Genomic DNA, 12077 nt, shown 5'->3' on the forward strand with positions numbered 1-12077 from the left:
GTAAAACACTGATGTTTGCCTCTGTGAAATCCTTTAAAAGGTTGTTGTTTTTTTGCATATTTCTTTTAAGTCTTATAATATATTACTGAGCTAGGGCTGTAACGGTTTATTGAGAAGCCGCCCGCAAAACGGAGAGTTCCTTCCCTCCCCACTTAAGTGGTTATGCAACAAACTGTTTAACTGATTCTTTTTTTTTAGCCCTATTTCAGACACATATCATGCCCCATGGATCCCTCTCCCGTGAGCTAACAATGAGCCAAGAACCTAGCTGGTGTATGGGAAATATATTGGTATTTATTTAAATTATTAAAAGGAATAGAATTTAGCACATAAATGTTACACACCACTTTATCCGTGGCATAACACAATCAACTTCTATCAGCATAAATAAATCACAAAGTGAGTTAAAAAGAACACACACACAATTCTTAAACTTTCTGCAAATTTCACTTCCCAAAATAATGACACTGGTCCATAACAAAGGCACTTAATCGTGTAAAAGATTGCTAATTATGATTTCGCCCACACTTTTGGTTTAAAATAAACACAGGGTGATTTCTCGGTTTGTTTTTCAGACCACCCCTTGCTTTGGTCTATGTTGGGAAGGCAGCCAGAACAATTGGAATGCTTTGGGGAATTTTGGATTTCAGACCCCCTTACTGAAAGGCCTGTGTTGGGGAAAATGGATAAAAGGTTGGACTGATTTGAGAACAAAGGCACCACTCTTCCCCTCTTCCTTAAAGAAGTCAGGGTCAGCTGGACAACAGGGATTACCCAATTTATGTATAGGCTATCGTTTTCGACGCTAGCTTTGTAAATTTCGAATTTTAACAAAATTCAACCTGTAGTGTTCTGCCAAATGGGGAATTAATACAATTAATATTTTTGGTTGAATAGGCTAAGGATCTACACAGTTTTGCCCCCCCCCCCACCCACTATAAAGGGAAAATATTCAAGGCAAGCAGACTCCCCCATCTTTTGGTTTCCCAGGGATCAGTTCTTTGTTTAAGGTTCAGGACAGCCAGCTGCATCTCAGTACACTCAGGAAAGATAGGGCAGGGGTCTGGTCACTCCACTTTCAAAGATGGCCTCCCGCTCTCCACCATACGACCCAGTCAGCTTTGAGGCCTTCCTAGAGCTAGACAGCTCCATCCAGATGCACTCTCAGCAATCTCCTCTGGTATCTCCTTACAGCTGTCAGATGGTAAGTTTCAGCAGCCTTCCTGATGGTCTGTCCCTTCTCTCTGTCCTCCTGCCTTTCTCCTTTTTCTGTGTCCCCTGTCCTAGTGCAGTCCCCCTTATATAGCAGCAATGACACCATCGATTTTACAATCTTGGGGAAGTACCTGCCATAATCCCTGCCACTAGGAACGGACAGTTACCCTTCTCTCTCTGCCCAAACCCAGCCTTCAAGTCAGGATTGGTTTAGGGATTTGGAGCAATATATGACAATTCCCATTTGTCATCATCCGTTGTTCTCCTTTCAACTTTTTGGAAAAAACTAGTTATGTATAACAACTTCAGAATTTTACTAGCAACTGCCAGACTAAGCATATTTTCTGTTTCCACTACCTATGGGGAATTAGATAAACTGACCAACAAATCTGTATCATGTAACATGGCCATGTGGCACTTTTCTGTCATTTCCATAAAAAGCACAACAGTTATGAATATGTAAGTTATTAAGGATATCCCTAATTTCAATTTGCACCCGCTCACCAACTCTCACATTTGGAACATGTTCAGATCAGCCAGAAACCTAGTTTAACTGGCCCTTACAGTTCCCAAAATCACCTGTAAATTACATAAAAAATGGTACCTAGATGACATCCATCCGCCTTATGATAGCTGAGAAAAAGGACTAGATGATAATAGTCCTTTTAAATAAATTGTGATGTTCATGTGGGACAAATGGTCCTGCTCCTGCTTCCGGCCATTTGTTTTCACTGGGTCAGCCTGTACCTTTATCAGACTCATTTGTGTTGGAAGCTTGCTCTTAGTTGTGCTCCAGCCAAGGATGACTTTTCTTCAAGCAGGTCTGGAGAACACTGAATTTCGATCACTTTAGCAGGACTTTTTTTTATTGCGGTTGGTCATTAGATGGGAGATGTGACATCCAGGCTGGAAGTGGGAGATGTCCTTGTGAAGTTGTGAAGTTTTGCCCACAGCCAGCAAAGGGGTCTTCCTTGGGCTGACATTTTTTTTATGAAGACAAAGTGGTTCTTCAAATGTCACTGGAGTGTTGTGGGTGAAACATAATATACATTTCTCTTTTATTATTTCTCGTTTTTATTTGCACACATGTGTGCAGGCTGTTTTTGTTTTCAATGTTTAAAAATCCTGATTTCCATGTGACAGGGATCTTTGATTCCTCCTTCTTTTGTACATTAAAATGCTGCTTATCCATTGGTAATGACAGGTAGGCCCCTTTCAACATGGCTCTTTAATTTTTACTTGAAAGATAAAAACAAATGCAAGGCTGTTTTTGTTTCAGTGTTTAAAATCTTGCTATGAAAGGGACTTCTGTGTGGGGCCTTTACATGCACCCTACAGGGCAGACACAAGTGTGAAATGGAGAGTCCTAGTTGCCCCTTTCCTGATGAATCACAGCTCACTGGGACAGAGCCATTAGCATTCCAAAGCTCCTCATTCTGTGTGTACTCCACTGTGAATGCCTGCACCACATGAGCCTGATTTCTTTTTAGCTCATCTGCGATGTATCTAAGTTGTTACGAAAACAGTGAGGCAATAATGTATGCACACTTGCACATTTTATTCAGCAGATGCTTGTGTGCAACAATGATGTGAGTGAAGACAAGTAGGCCGATATAAAGAGATGTCTGGTTGTCTTGTGCAGGTTAGAAAATTTCAAGCATCAGTTTAAAAAAATTAAAGACGAGCATGGGTAACATTTTAGACTGAGAGTGCCACCAACGGCACAGGCACATATTTAACTCTTTGAAAAAACATGTTTTTTGTGGGTTTTTTATTCCTTCCCTTTGTTGATATGACTGCTTTCCCTGCAGATGTCCTTTATCTATCTGACCCCCCACCTAGCCAGGCCCTTTTTGGCCAGCAGGTCTGCAACTTATCGTGAAGCTGAGCTACCACTGCAATGCTGTTTGCATCAGTTTGGTATACAGGGGTGTAGAGGCTTGTTGGGGAGGAATAGTGAAGAGCAGTAAGCCTCTAGTCTCCTATAAGTGGAAAGAACAGTCACAGATGCTACAAATAGAGGGCAAGATGCGGTTATGAATTTTTGATCATTAGACACTACAAAGGTTATCATCCCAAGTTGCACACCTACTTGTTATATTATTAGCACCTGTGGAAGCCGGGCAGCCAATCACATTGCTGTGATCATAGACTGCTGTAAAGATGTATGCCCTCCAGCCTAAATCACCCCTCGCCCAGCAACCCCAACCACACCACCACTTCCCTTATGTGGATTCTGCCAGACTCCACTTTCCTTATCCCCAATTCCCCATGTCTCAGCTACCTGCCACCACTGACATGGGGGACAGGCTCACAGACCCTTCTACCCTCCATTTTCATGGGAGCCATCTTCGCTGTACTTTCGTTTTGTAAGAAAGCACAAGTAACTGCTCCCTATCCCTCTCAAATACCAAAAGTTTCAAAATAATGTCCCACAAGAACCTTACAGGTTGCTTCTGGCAGCGATATTTGTTTTAATTGATTAACTTAAGTGTTTTTGTAGAGCACACAGCGGTGGGTTGCAAGGCATTTACCTGTTGGTCCACCCGTGCACACTAGAGTGTCAAGGGGGAAGATATTGGTTTTATGTTGGTAATCCATTGTTATTGCCAGATCGGCCACAGGGGCATTTTGTCAGGAGTGAGGGTGACCATCAAAGGGATCTCCAGTTGTTGGGTTACAGTCCCTCATCCAAGGGGGGGAGCCAGTTAGCCACTCTCTCTCTGGACAGTGGATAAAGGCTGAGGTGTAGGAGTAGTGTAGGAGAGAAGCCAGCCGTTATCCAAAGAACCTGGGAATACATATACTTCCACATGCAGAGGGAGACAGTGTGTGACTTCTGTTAACCACGCCCTGCACCTCCAAGAGTCCCATTCCAGCTATGTTCAGGCAAAAGGAACTGTATTGGGCCAGGCAGTGCCCAGAAGAGGTTATCGTAAGCCCTTCCTTCTACTCACTAGTCAACATATAATTAGTAATTGTTTCTGGAAGCGACTCAAAAAATGATTGGGCAAGGATCTTAACTACTATATGGGTGTCTTCTTGAGCACTCTACAAACCTATCACATCAACGCTGTTCACAATGGGGTGCAGTACGTGCGCTATACTGAAGAGATGCTCAACCGCGCATGTGACATGGATGCTCATAAGAGGTACATTTCCAATGAGGAAGTGGTGCATTGTGCAGTCCCACCCCCCATTGGCAGTAGATACCGAATGCAAACACTATGCTGCAATAGTTCGCCGATTCAGATAACGCAGTCCCCGCCAAGGAGTGTGTCTTAATAAGTAGCCAGTCTTTAAAAATATTGTGTAGTTGGTTGAGGCAGTGGGGTTACTCTGCTGAAAAGGTTGGGGGAGGGGGCATGACATATAAAGAAAAGGGGCCCCTGCCAAATGAGGGGGACAAAATGCCATGAAAATTGGGGGGAACAAACGCCCTTAGCCCCCCCAAAAGTACACCCACAAGGCTAAGGCAAGAAACTGATAACCCATCCACCTCAGTATTATTGAAAATAATATGGCTCAAAAGATCTGAAACTAATATGTGAAGCCACTGCTCCTTTTAAAACTAGAGCCCCCAAAAGCCCTCTAGCCCATGGTGCTCTCCTACTGTAGCTATGCTGATCGTACAATATCGTAAAGCAGAAAGCGCATGTAGAAAATCCAAAAATGTTATTACGGTAAAAAAAGGCGAAAAGTGCCATAAAACTGTATAAAATAGCGATATTTGCGGGTACAGCAAGGTTTCTCCATAATGAGATCTTAACCTCTCTGAAAAATAACAGAGAACGTTTCACCACTAGCACAACATTTCTAAACTCTAGTTACAGTGTTTTAGTCATAATACCCTCTATGCAACAAGCCATCGCTTTTAATGATTTTTGTGTGAACAAGATTTAAGTTATTCAAGAGAAAATTGGCCAGGCTTCTTCCCAGTCCCTGCCCATAATAGGTTTATCTCCACAGATGGAAGTATTGTTTGACTTCAGTTCAGTTAGCCCTGAGATCATTATTTCACTCTTAAAAAACCTGAGAGCAACCAACAACATTCTTTATGTTCTCGCGCCATTTGTGGCTCAAGCAAATGCCACTTCTCTGGCTCAGTACATTACTACATTTGTTAAACTGTCTCTAGATCAAGGCCTAGTCCCACCTGAATTAAACTGTCAACAGTGTCCCCCCTGTTGAAAAAGGCCTCATTGGATCTTAACGATCTCCAGAGCTATTGACCTGTGGCAGGCCTTCCTGGTCTGTCAAAATCTTGGATAAAGTAGTTAAAGATCAGCTGCAAGAACATGTCGAACCTTTGTCATTCTTTACACCTTCCAATCAGGGTTTTGCCCTCATTGCGGTACTGAGATTGTCCTGGTGACAGTCTGGGAGAATGTCCTTAAAACCGCTGATGATGGGGATCTAACCCTGCTGATAATACTCGACATTTTGGCAGCATTCAACACTGTGGATCATAGATCTTGAGGCCTAGACTGTCCTCAATGGGTGGAGTCTCTGAACATGCACAGAATTGATACAGCTAATTTCTTTCTGTCTAACTGTTATCAGCGAGTTAAGCTAGCCTGTCACTTATCTGATGCAATTCAACTGGAATGTGGAGTCCCACAGCACTACTCTCTGTCACCTCTATTGGATAATTTATAGTTGCAGCCATTACTGTCCATTTTCAGAAGATTTAATCTGAGGTATTACTCCTATGCAGATGAGGTCCAGATTTATGTTAGAGTGAATAAGACAGTGGAGTCCCTGTACAACATGGTACAATGTATCAAAGAAGTGGGCTGCTTGATGACGAGAAGCTCCAGCTGAACCCCAACAAAACAGAGTTGGTTCTGTTTGGGCCAAAACACCTTCTGGCAGATTGTGCTAATCATCCAACCCCAGCTTGTATGCTTGGCTCCTCTATGACCTTTGTTCTGAGGGTCACAAATCTAGGGTGCCTCTGGCAGTCCAGGCTTGGGTGCAAGCAGAAAATAGGTGCCAAGGTACAGTTGGTATTTTGCTCTCTCCATCTGCTATGACACACCCTTCCATTTGTCCTCCAGAAAGATCATGCAACTGTTGTAGGAGCATTGGTTAACTCCAAATTGAACTATAGTAATGCCACCCTTACAGGCACTCTCAGTGGACAAATTAAACAGCTTCAGAGGGTGTAGAACGCTACACTTCAATTTAAAAATGTATATGTAAACCACCTAGAACTGCGTATATCTCCCCATTGCGCATATCACTACACTGGCTTCCCGTTAAGGAGAGGATTGATTTTAAAATCCTTGTTTTGTTTTTAAATGCTTCACCAATCTTGCTCCAGGCTATCTATCAAGTTAGGTGGTTCGTTCTGAGCCAAGTCACCACTTACGACCTTCTGACAAACATCTTTTGGTGACTCCGCCATCCCAATTTGTTTATAGGGGCGACAGGTGTTTTTCAGCCTATGGACCTAGATGATGGAATCTACTGCCTCTATGCAAAGTATTTCCTCCTTTCGCTTATCCGCAAAACCTTGAAGATGCATTTGTTCACTTAATGTTATTCTGGAGTGACACCCGGCTTGGACCATTAGCCACCTTTGGCATGAATCAAGTCCTTCCTTTGAATGGCATCTGCGCTAGTATGCATTTACGTCTGTTTTAGCACATTGTAAATCCTGTAAACCAACTGGAAATATAAGGCCTATGAGCTGTTAACCTTCTGATCATTCCTGACAAGTAATGAACCAAAGACACCCCTTAGCTGGCATGTCCATTGAGGGCATGGAACCCTCATGTGCCTTGTTCACACATCTCCAACATGTTTCAATCGCCACCTACCAAAACCAGTTTCTCCCTTATAATGTTGAGAAACAGATAAATAATTTAGACAGTTTAGGATTATCCAAATTTAGCTCAAGTCTAATAGTGATGGTGAAGGTGGACCATAGATATAGTTTTATTATCTTAATATTATCTTATTTTATTACGGTTTTACTATTCTATCCTTCCAACCAATACTAACTGACCCTGCAGGTGTATAAACCTTAGGGTACGCTGGTGGACTGCCTGTTTAGGGTGAAGGATAGGAGAGAAAACACACTAACCTGGTCTAAAACATATACACTTTCGGTAAGAAGGGGCCGAATGGGTGAGCACGGAAAGGGAGTTGTTTCTCAATTTATAATGCCCCATTCTCATCTGCTCAAGAGTATTTAAAATCAAAGCAATCAAAGTGGGTACCCAATTAATATTTGGGCATCCCTTAATGATGATTTATTGGAGGGATAGAATAGTGATTACTAAATAAAGAAATGTGTACAAATGGACTGATTCTCTGTGTGTGACCAAATTAATTCCAACAAGTAATGGGCTACATTCAATAGTAATCTTGTTCAGAAAGGAATTGCCATAGCATTTAGGTGCTGGACTGCCCATGTGGGTCGGGCAAACACTGATATGCAAATGGATATTTCCCATCTGTGAAAGGTACAGTCAGCAAAAAGCGTGTGTTGCAAACTCTCATCTCAGAACAGGTTATCATGCCATGTTCTTTCTGGAGAGGAGTGCCTGCTATCTTTTTTGAAATATTTGCAAGGAACTTATGTTTGGTCACCCTGAGTTACCTGGGGGCAACCATACGTGTACTCTCTGCTCACTGTGCTCAGAGAGGCATAGCTTCACCTCACTGATGAGGCCCAACAAGGCTGAAACACGTGTATGGGGTTGCTGTTGGTAAACTTGTTCAGAGTGGAATTGCGATTGCATTTCGGTGCTGGACTGCCCATGTGGGCGGTACAAAGACTGATATGCAAATTGGTATTTCCCATTTGTGAAAGGTACAGTGAGCAAAAAGCATGTGCTGCAAACTCTCATCTCAGAACAGGTTATCATGTCATGTTCTTTCTGGAGAGGAGCGCCTGCTACCCTTTTTGAAATATTTACATTTAATAGTAGGCTCAAATGATTCAAACTATAATTACCTGTATTTCCTCATTGCCTTGTGGCAGGACTTTGAGTATATATAATTATAAAACTATGTCTAGTTTGATATAGTGGCATATGAGGAAATACAGTAAAAACTGCCAAAATCCAATCTGGTGCCATTTTATTTTCAACTGGTTTCTTTTGTCCCTTGCAGCAGTGCCATTTGTATATGGCTTCTGGTCTTGGGTAGCTGACCCACAACATATGGTGAACCTGCCAAAGAAGGTCTTTGTTCCCTGCTGAAAAGGCTTGACACCTTCCTGGGAGAGCAGGACCTACTTCCTCCAGGGGTGGGGTAGGCGCAGGGAGTTTCAAGGGGTCATTTGCAATACAATTGGCAAGGCACATCAGGGAGATAATTACTGGAATCCTTTTGCTCTCAGGCAGACCTGGTAGGGGGACAGTATAGTACAGCAGGGGAAAGGACCTGCATACAAGAGAAGGTTTCAGCCATCTTTAAAATGCCCAGGCTGCACTTACATACTGAGACCTGCCAATCTTCCTGCAGAAAAACCACAATGGCACCTGACAGTAAAGGTATAACCCTTATTAGAAAAACTGGGATTGCCCCATTACAGAAGACTTGGAGTTGACCGATTCGCCTCCCCCTTGATTGAATTTTCTTTGAATCGTCATTATGGACCCATCTTCTTGAAGATTCTCACAATACTTCACTAGAAACCTTTTGCTGTAAGGACTGTTCAAAGACCCCAGCCATTGGGTTGAAGAGAAGGACTTTCAAGGAGGTTTCAGACCTATTCCCTAACCAGTTCAGGGGAACCTTTGAAGTTACCTTCTGATGAAAAGGCCTGAATGCAGCTAGACACTGATACTCAGAGCTCTGCCTGCTGAAATGGCAAGCCCTGCAAGTGACCCTGGCAAGATTCCTCAAAGATAAAGGTACCTTTCCTTACAGAATTACTGGAGGGTCCCAAAGAAATCCCAGGACCAAATGAAGCTGCCTTTGGCTCTCTCTGCCAATTGAAGCCACTGTGAATTTTCCATCCATTTTCAAGAAACTGCAAACAACCAAAGGAGCTGCCTTTGACACTTAATACGACTTTGAGCACATTTGAGCGCAGATCAATTGCATGTCTGTCCAAAGATTCTTCGAGCCTCAAGCCATTTGCGCTTGTTGAAATGGAATGCGTCAGCACACAGCTGAATTCAAATCACCACTTCATGCATCAAGACCCAGTTGAACATTTGAACTGTGTGGATTCGGAGCATTGCCACTTGTCCCAAGCATCTACGAGCCACGAGCTGTTGCCATTTGTGAAATTGCACAGTGTTGCTGAAACCCTTTATAGCAGCTGGACCAAACCATTCTCAGTTCAATGCACGGGAAAGTGCCCGAAAGAGGACTCAACGCTGTCAAGCTCGTAAACGTAGACATTGCAGTATCTAACAGTGGCTTTGTCCCCCTGGCGTTGTTCGATGGACCTGGTGGCATTTAAGTCCACATTGTATACCTTAAAATGCATATTCTTCCATTTCTTTTTCTTTCCTGCAAGATTATTACCTGCAGACCCCTGTTCTTCATACCCAGAATCCCCTCTTCTCCTAATGTCTGCATGGTGTTTGGAATCGTTTTTCTGTCTTTTTTTAGTGTAATTAAAGTCTTATTTTATGAAACCTTAATTGGACATTTTTTTTTTATTTTGTTGCCAGAGTACTAATGTTGTTTTGAATGCTTCCCTGCTGGCTCACACCCTCCTGAAGAGTATGGCCTGGCAACTTCCCATAATACCTTAAAGAGGTGAAGGAGGTATACCAATTCATGTTGTGCCTGTTTCACTTTTATGAATAAGGTCAATTCTGGTCTATTAGTACTTTGGGGGTAAGTAGGAATTTAGAAATCTCTACTCATCCCTGTGCCCCAGCAGGGCAGTACCATTTCATCAAAGCATGGATCACTTTCATTTAACTTTAAGATAGATTACCTGTGGATAAATGTTACTGGTGTTAGGTTTTGCAAGTGCATTTGTGTGCCTTCTCTTCGGAGCAGTACTTTGATGATCGCACTGAGTAATCTCTCTTTACCTCACGCTCTGATTTCCTGGGTTTTCGTCTGCTTTCTTTTTATGTTTTTATGTTCTGTTCTTGTCCCTGTGAGCGCTCTGAGGCCCGTGGGCGATTTAGCGCTATATAAAAACAAATATAGATAGATAGGAGGATTTCAGTCTTACTCCAGAACTTTCTGTAGGCTCCGATTTCACCAAACCTATTTGTGGTGTGTAGGACCCAAGACCGTTCAACTGTCAGATTCTGCGGGTTAAAGAGGATGTTGTCTGTTCAAAGCACATTTTGCTCTTCAGACTACCCATATGTATAACGAGGGACCTGATGATCATCGTTGGCTTGGCAGGCCAAGGGCCCCAGACTGACCACAATGAGTATAGTGACGACAGTGGTCAACCCAGAGATTAATAGGTTGGTGCGATCTTTGACACAGAGTAACTACGTAAACTCGTGTAGTGCACAAATAAAATTGCACCTTTCCACCCTATTGAAAGCTTTCTGCTTTTCTATGGCCGACTGAGTCCGCGGCCACCAGACAGTTTGCAGACACAGTCAATATGTGTCCGTTTCCACATGCGGTCTGTGGATGATCGTTGGGAAGTTAATCCTACCTGGTCGGATTGTATTATGTTATGTTATTAAAATGTCTAAAGCGCACGTTGACCAAAGGCACCTTGGCGCTATCTTCTTTATATACCTTTGGGGCTAATCTGTGATTACCTTATTGAGGATATTTATACCAATATTCATCTCGACATCGGTTGCTAGGTTCCACACTCCATGGGCTGTTTGCTGGCTTTCAGGGTGACTAATTCATTCACCTTCTTCATTCAACTGGTCAGCATGCCCTGGTCAAGGAAAGCAGTGCATAGTTTCAAAAGAAACACTATCAGAATTTCATTGCATTTTGTATAGAATTTCACAGCGTAGCGGGCAGACGAGGCGCCTTTTCCTTCTTAACCAAAATCACGGCCTTATTAAATTCATCCTAGGTCATTACTGGTTCTTGTTTGAAGCATTTGTCAAGAGAGATATTTGGGATAAAGGAATCAGATACTGCAGGCATTAGGGGACATTCAGAAGATGACCCTACAGTTGTGTAGCAGGTCTGGAATGTATTTCTTTACATTGCTTTACTTGGTTGTTAATGTGCCTTACAGAGTATTGATCCTGTCAGTGTGTTCACCACTTCTTGTTTCTTTCTGTTCAGAAGAGTCAGCAGTTTTCCTGACTTTGCTTTATTCGTCGAATCTGCAAGCTGGCCTCTAGCACAGAAAGGATGCAGATCTTTTTTAGTGCATATTTCAATTGATGGCATGGTTGTGTTCGGCCAGGGCACTGACAGTACTTCGCACAAGGCACTTGGTTGATTCCACCTCTATTGCCACCAAATCAGATTCTAGTATTTCATTAAGAGACCTTATCTCTAGGGCTAATCTCTAGAGGACAACTGCCCTCCCCTCTGGCAGTGGTTTGCACAGTCGATGAGCCTGTGCCATCACTTTGACTGCATCCTTCAGATGACTCTCAAACAGATAAGGAGCCAGGCAGAAAAGCAGCCAAAAAAGAAGGAAGCGCAAGAAAAGAGTTGCTATCATCCTGCCAACAAATATGTCCAGGCTAGATTAGTGTAATGTGGTATCTAGCAGGATCTCCATAGGAACAATTCTAAGACTGTAAGTACAAAACCTCCCTGGAAAACACATGTTTGGCCTGAAATTGTCAGATTATGTCACTCTGGCCCTGCAGTCCCTATGCTGGCTAACTCTGAAATGCAGATGGATCTCAAGATATTCTGCTTAAAACAAAAGATGTATTATGGTCAGGCACTGAGCAGTCTTCCCACAGTTATCACACTCTTGCAGCTGA

The sequence above is a fragment of the Ambystoma mexicanum genome, chromosome 5p (genome assembly GCF_040938575.1).
Source record: "Ambystoma mexicanum isolate Mex_15411 chromosome 5p, UKY_AmexF1_1, whole genome shotgun sequence".
NCBI lineage: Eukaryota > Metazoa > Chordata > Amphibia > Caudata > Ambystomatidae > Ambystoma > Ambystoma mexicanum.